A 7,213-nucleotide genomic window follows, 5' to 3' on the forward strand; every position below is an offset into this window, starting at 1 on the left:
TTGCATTTCGATGAGTTCAGCTGAAGGCCGGCGTTACGAAACACTGTCAGAATATTGGAGAGGCGCTCGAGGTGCGTGGCAAAAGTAGGCGAGAAAACCACAACATCGTCTAGGTAACAGAGGCAAGTGGACCATTTAAAGCCACGAAGAAGGGAGTCCATCATTCGTTCGAAGGTAGCCGGGGCGTTACAGAGGCCGAACGGCATGACTTTAAACTGGTATAAGCCATCAGGCGTCACGAAGGCGGTCTTCTCGCGGTCCTTTTCATCAACGGCAATTTGCCAGTACCCCGATCGAAGATCAATTGAAGAGAAATATTTGGCGCCGTGGAGGCAGTCTAATGCATCATCGATCCTTGGGAGTGGATATACGTCTTTTTTTGTGATGCGGTTGAGGTGCCGATAATCAACGCAGAAGCGCCAGCTGCCGTCCTTCTTTTTCACCAGGACGACTGGTGAAGCCCAAGGACTTGACGAGGGCTCGATGATGTCTTTTGCGAGCATCTTGTCCACCTCTTGATTTATGACGGTGCGTTCGGCGCTGGACACTCGGTACGGACGTCTGCGGAGAGGAGCGGAATCACCGGTGTTTATGTGATGCGTCACCACAGAGGTCCGAGCCAAAACACGGCTATCAAAGTCGAAGATGTCGCGGAAAGATGATAAGAGACACCTAAGATCGCGAGCTTGCATTGGCGGTAGGTCACAAGCGATCATGTCGGCGTAGTCGTCCGTTGGGTTCTCAGTTGATGGGGCCGCAGGCAGCCGGCAGTGCTGAGTGGAAGGTAAGCAGGTGTCCACCACTGATATCACACATTCGCCAGCAGGGCACAGCGTGGCGAGTGAGATGCCTTGCGGGAGCGGTTGGATGGATGAACGAAAGTTCAGGACCGGAAGGTACGCTCGGTTGTATTTACAATGTGTGGAAGCGCAATGCTGCGCGTCAGGGCGACGTCAAGTTCCGGAGTGACTACGTAGTGACCATCAGGTACAGGGGGAACAGATGAGAAAGAAATGTAAGTTGCGGCTTGAGGCGGTAGACGGACAAAGTCGACAGCACAAAGACGGTGTATAACTGGGGACGGCGACTCAGCAGAAAGAGGAAGGTCAAGCTGAACAACATTAGTGGCGCTGTCAATGAGGGCTGAATGCTCAGACAGGAAGTCGAGGCCAAGAATGACTTCATGAGGGCACTGGTCCAGAACAGAGAACAGAACGGATGTATGGCGGCCGGATATGGTCACACGGGCTGTGCATAGTCCAACAACATGAGGCGTTCCGCCGTCGGCAACGCGGAGAACGGCTTTGGGTGCAGGGGTCAGTACTTTTCGGAGGCGGCGTCGTAGGGCTGAACTCATGACGGATACGTGCGCGCCTGTATCGATCAGGGCTCGCACAGGCACTCCATCGACATGAATGGCGAGCAAATTATGGTGTGCGCGAAGGGCTAATCGAGGATTTTGGGACTGGGGCTGTACTGCAGCATCACCTCCAGACACTGCAGCGTCTAGTTTTCCGCTTGCGAGCGTCCCTAGGGGACAGGAGAGGAGCGACGGCGTTGGGGCGAACGAGACTGTCGACGCAGGGGGGACGGGGAGCGGCTGGAGCGGGGAATCTGGCCGTCGACTGAAGCACTGTGCTGGGCTGGAGGGGGCGTGTAGTGGCTGGGCTGTTCGTCGTCGCGGTGGGAGCTGAGAGGACGGTATGTGCTGCGACGGGACCAATAATTTCGACAGTGGCGGGAGATGTGGCCAATGCGGTGGCAATGGAAACAAATGGGCCTGTCGTCGGTTGTCCGCCAATCGTTAGGGTTTCGCCGACGTGGAGTGAAGTACGAAGGTCGTCCAGGAGCAACCGCAGTGATTTCGGGTGGTGGTGAAGACCGGACAGGCCTGACGGTCCGGAAACCAAGGTTGGCAAGCTCTTGGCGAACGACAGCTTGTACCAGAGAGATGGTAGGCAAGCGGTTGTCGCCATCATGTAGATGCAGGGGGGCAGGGGACATAGCTTCGAGCTCGCGTCGGATGATGCGGGTCACATTTTCTGGGGGCGCTTGAGTTTCCCGGTGTCGCAGGTCTTCACATGAAGAAGTCGCAGCCGTGTTGGGGAGGCGTGTGTACGGCTGGCTAATACGCCTGCTTTTGGCTTCCTCGAAGCGTCGACATTCCTTAATAATTCCGTCGACTGTAGTGCAGCTCTTGTATACGAGCAAGTTGAAGGCATCGTCGGCGATTCCCTTCAACACGTGGCCGACTTTGTCAGACTCGGGCATGTTGTCGTCAACTTTGTGACAGAGGGCCAGCACATCTTGAATGTACGACACATAGGACTCCGTAGATGTTTGAGCTCGGGAGGCGAGGTCCTTCTTAGCGGCAAGTGTTCGGCCGAGCGGCCGTCCAAACAATTCGCTGAGTTTCTCTTTGCACACGTCCCAGCTCGTTAGATGGTCTTCGTGGGTCTCATACCAAACCCGGGCGGTGTCTTTTAGATAGAAGATTACATTTGCGAGCATAAGGGTCGGATCCCAGCGGTTGTAGGTACTCACTCGCTCGTACATGTTGATCCAGTCGTCGACGTCAGTGCTGTAGGTACCAGAAAATGTCCCAGGGTCACGAGGGGGAGAAAGAACGAGTGATGTCATGGCCGGGGCTGAGGTTTGCTGGGCGGCGTCTTGGGTCATGATGAGTGAAGGCAACTGGCGGCCGCTGCGGAGCTCCGTCGTCGGTAGATGTAGGGGAAAGCCGCACCTCCACCAAATATGTTGCGGGAAAGAATATATTTACAGATATTTACAAATAGACAAGAACAGCTGCGAGCGGCACCGAGAACACAGAATATAGTGTGAGGTTGTAAAAGACAACCTCTCCCGCTCCACTAATGTACCGCGGGGGAACCGAGAACACAGTCCGAACTTCGTTGTCCTCTTCTACTCTTCCTACTCGTGCCATCGCTCTTTGTCGTCGTCGTCTACCCGCATCAATATTATGAGCCAACTAGCCCAGCAATTTACGCTTCATCAAATGCCTGCTGCTGCTGTTCTGCCCACGCGAATGGGACGTCCTCTCTTGTAAGAAGCGTGAACGGTGCAGCAAGTCGAGAAAAGTTGGCAATGAACCGCCGGTAATACGCGCAAAGGCCCAAAAAACGCCGAAGCGTTTTCTTGTCCGAAGGAGTGGGAAAGTTGGCGACGGCAGCCGTTTTAGCAGGATCCGGCCGGACTCCACGATGGCTGAAGACATGGACCAGGAAAAGGAGCTCCTCATAACCAAAGTGGCATTTCTCTGGCTTCAGCGTCAGGCCGGCAGATCTTATAGCCTGTAGAACTGTCAAGAGGCGCTGGAGGTGTTCTTCGAACGTTGGCGAAAATACAACAACGTCGTCCAGGTATGCCATGCACGTCTGCCATTTCAGGCCCGACAAAACAGCATCCATCATTCTCTGAAATGTTGCCGGAGCCGAACACAAACCGAAAGGAAGGACCTTGAACTCATAAAGGCCATCCGGCGTCACGAACGCGGTCTTCTCGCGATCCCGCTCGTCAACTTCGATCTGCCAGTAACCACTTTTTAAGACCAGCGAAGAAAAGTAGCGCGCGTGCCGCAGCCGGTAGAGAGAGTCGTCAATGCGTGGTAAAGGGCAGACGTCTTTCTTGGTAACCTGGTTACGCTTCCTTTAGTCAACGCAAAATCGCAGACTACCATCCTTCTTCTTAACCAAAACCACAGGCGAAGCCCACGGGCTCCTCGATGGCTTGGTGGGCTCGGTAGCTGTGCCCTGTCGCAGCCTCCTCATCCACTGGTTTTCGCTACGCAGGTGCTCGCGCCTGCCTTTGCCTACATCTTCCCAGCCATCTTCGACACTTCGTGGCTTGTTCTACCAGACCCAGAGCAGCCGTTCTGCGCCGGGTACAACGGACCATTCGGTTTGAACAGCGCAGATGCGTCGGTGAAAAGAGCACTCCCTTCCTGGACCCTCGACATCGGATGGCAAGCGCAACCGCCAGCGACAACATCGACCCTGTCAACATATAAAGAGCACCGCCTTCCGCCCGCGCTCTGTGGGCTCGGTAGCTGTGCCATGTCGCAGCCTCCTCATCCACTGGTTTTCGCTACGCAGGTGCTCGCGCCTGCCTTTGCCTACATCTTCCCAGCCATCTTCGACACTTCGTGGCTTGTTCTACCAGACCCAGAGCAGCCGTTCTGCGCCGGGTACAACGGACCATTCGGTTTGAACAGCGCAGATGCGTCGGTGAAAAGAGCACTCCCTTCCTGGACCCTCGACATCGGATGGCAAGCGCAACCGCCAGCGACAACATCGACCCTGTCAACATATAAAGAGCACCGCCTTCCGCCCGCGCTCTGTGGGCTCGGTAGCTGTGCCATGTCGCAGCCTCCTCATCCACTGGTTTTCGCTACGCAGGTTAGTCCATCATACTGCCTTTTTTCTAAAAAATGTAGTGACCGTTGCCTGGTACAGCTGCCGAGCCTGCAGTGTTGCATTTCTATTGCTGGTGAATGCTTTTCTGTTGTAAAATCTCTTCTTCTTTTGTCCGGAGATGTTGAGATGAACCCTGGTCCGGACAAACTTGATAGTGTTCTTGCTGAACTCAAGAAGTTGTCAGCCGGTTAAGGCCAAATAATCGCGGATGTACAGGACCTTAAAGGTCAGATGCGTTCTGTCGACCAAACCATTTCCGACCTGAGCAAACGCCTAGCAGACCTGGAAAGCCTCTTTCAGGACATTGCTACCCTAAAATCTGATCTAGAATCCGTCAATTCCATTGCCGCCGGGACGGCAGCTCTTGTTACTAACCTTGAGGCCCGAATAGACGACACAGAAAACAGATCACGCCGCAACAACCTGATATTCTATGGCCTTCCTGATTCCAATCCGCGCGAATCATTCATCGAATCTGAAGAAATAATAATTAAGCACTGTCAGGATAAGTTAAAGTTAACCTTAGAGCCCAGTCAGATAGAGCGTGCCCATCGCTTGGGACGCCATAACGAGGACCGCCAACGGCCAATTATAGCAAAATTCGTCTCCTTCAAAACCAAAGAAACTATACTTTCCAAAGGTCCTATGCTGAAGGACACAAACTATAGCATTGGAGAAGATTTTACCCGCTCTGTCCAAAAAGCCCGCAAACAACTTGTCGCATTTGCAAGAGCAGAAACCGGACCGTTTTCTTTGCGGTACAAGACCCTATTTCTCGGCAAAAAACGCTACACTTTTGATGCTGCCACCGAAATGGTGAAAGAAATAGCATAGCGCTCACCGCGCAGTCGTCACTTATCTAATCCTCGCCATACCTCCCCTCGACAGAATATTTCTTTTTCGGTTATCTATACTAATATACGCAGTCTGCTCTCAAAGCGCGATAGTGTATCCAGCCTTGTATCTTCAACAGAATCTAACCTGCTTGTGTTGACAGAGACTTGGCTGACCGATAATGTGGGCGACACTGAAGTTCTGTGCAACTTACCTAATTTTAACCTTTTCCGTGCCGATCGCAAAGGCCCCCGAGGAGGAGGCGTCCTTATCGCTACCAGCAGTCAACTACAGTGTTCCCACATTAACATCCAATCTGACCTCGAAATATTATGGCTGCTTTGTCGCGCCACGCCAGTGTCTATACTAATTGGTGTTTGCTATAGCCCCCCCCCCACAATAACCCCGAATTCCCTCGAAAGCTGCACAACGTTCTGAACCAACTTACAACAAAACACCCTAATGCACACGTGCTCCTTTTTGGAGATTTTAACTATCCTGACATAGATTGGAATAACCCTTATCAGCCTATTTTTAGACAGCATGAATCGCAGGAGTTTGTGGATGTGTGCTTAAATTTTAATCTTACCCAATTAGTAACCCAGCCTACACGCATCGCCGATGACACCGCAAACATTCTTGACCTTATACTATCTAGCCACCCCGAATGCCTCAACTCCATTACTTATCTCCGGGAAATTAGTGATCACAAAGTCATACATGCGTCATTTACCTTCACTCCAACAATAAAAGAAACTTCCAAAAAAACAATCGCCCTTTATAACAAAGGTAACTATGAGGCTATAAACAGGGCGTTGGAAGCTTATTTCCCATTTTTTCAGCACTCTTTCCCGGAACAAACCATCCACGAAAATTGGTCGATGTTTATTCATAAAATTAACGAACTTACTAACAAATATGTTCCCAAATGCAGCTTCCGTGCAACCAAACAGAAACCATGGTTTACCAAGGCTCTAGGAAGACTAGAAAACAAAAAGAAACGCTTGTTCCGCAGTGCTAAACAGACTGGAAATGACTACGCATGGGAAAAATATTACGCTGCCGAAAAGACATACCTGGTCACAGTAAAAAACGCTAAACGCTCATTTTATCATACTGACCTACCCAACATACTTAAAGATAACCCGACTAAATTCTGGCAGCTTTTAAATCCGCAATCTATACGCACTATTACCTTAACTGATGATTCCGGGTGTGCTTTTTCCGATGTCGAGTGTGCTAACATATTTAATTCTGCTTTCGCATCTGTATTCACTCATGAACAGGAACCGCCCCCCCTCAAGATAGCAAATGACCAAAGAAGTTTAATGCCAGCCGTTACTTTCTCTGAGGCCGGCATATCATGTCTCATAGATAAACTAAAACTGTCATCATCTGCCGGCTTTGACGAAATCAACACCAAGGTACTAAAAAACGTTAACCATACTTCTGCCAAATTTTTATGCCTGCTATTCTCACAGTCTCTTTCTACAGGTGTTATACCCCATGACTGGAAAGTGGGGAAGGTCGTTCCGGTTCACAAGTCGGGTAACAAAGATTCACCACTTAATTACCGACCCATATCACTCACCAGCATACCATGTAAACTCATGGAACACGTCATTTATTCTTTAACAATGCACTTTCTGGATTCAAATAATTTTTTTCATTCATCGCAGCACGGATTTCGCAAAGGATACTCATGTGAAAGTCAACTAGCACTTTTCGTTCATGACTTGCATGCCAACCTTGATGCTAACCTCCAAACTGACGCAATTTTTCTCGACTTCGCTAAAGCATTTGACAAGGTACCTCATAACCACTTATTTCTGAAACTCTCTCGCCTAAACTTGCATCCCGACATACTAGCATGGATAAAAGATTTCTTAACTCACCGCTTCCAATCAGTCGTTGTCAATAACCAAATGTCTGACCTCCTACCA

This window comes from Amblyomma mixtum, chromosome 10 (assembly GCF_055824585.1).
Source record: "Amblyomma mixtum isolate Tamu chromosome 10, ASM5582458v1, whole genome shotgun sequence".
Classification (NCBI taxonomy): domain Eukaryota; kingdom Metazoa; phylum Arthropoda; class Arachnida; order Ixodida; family Ixodidae; genus Amblyomma; species Amblyomma mixtum.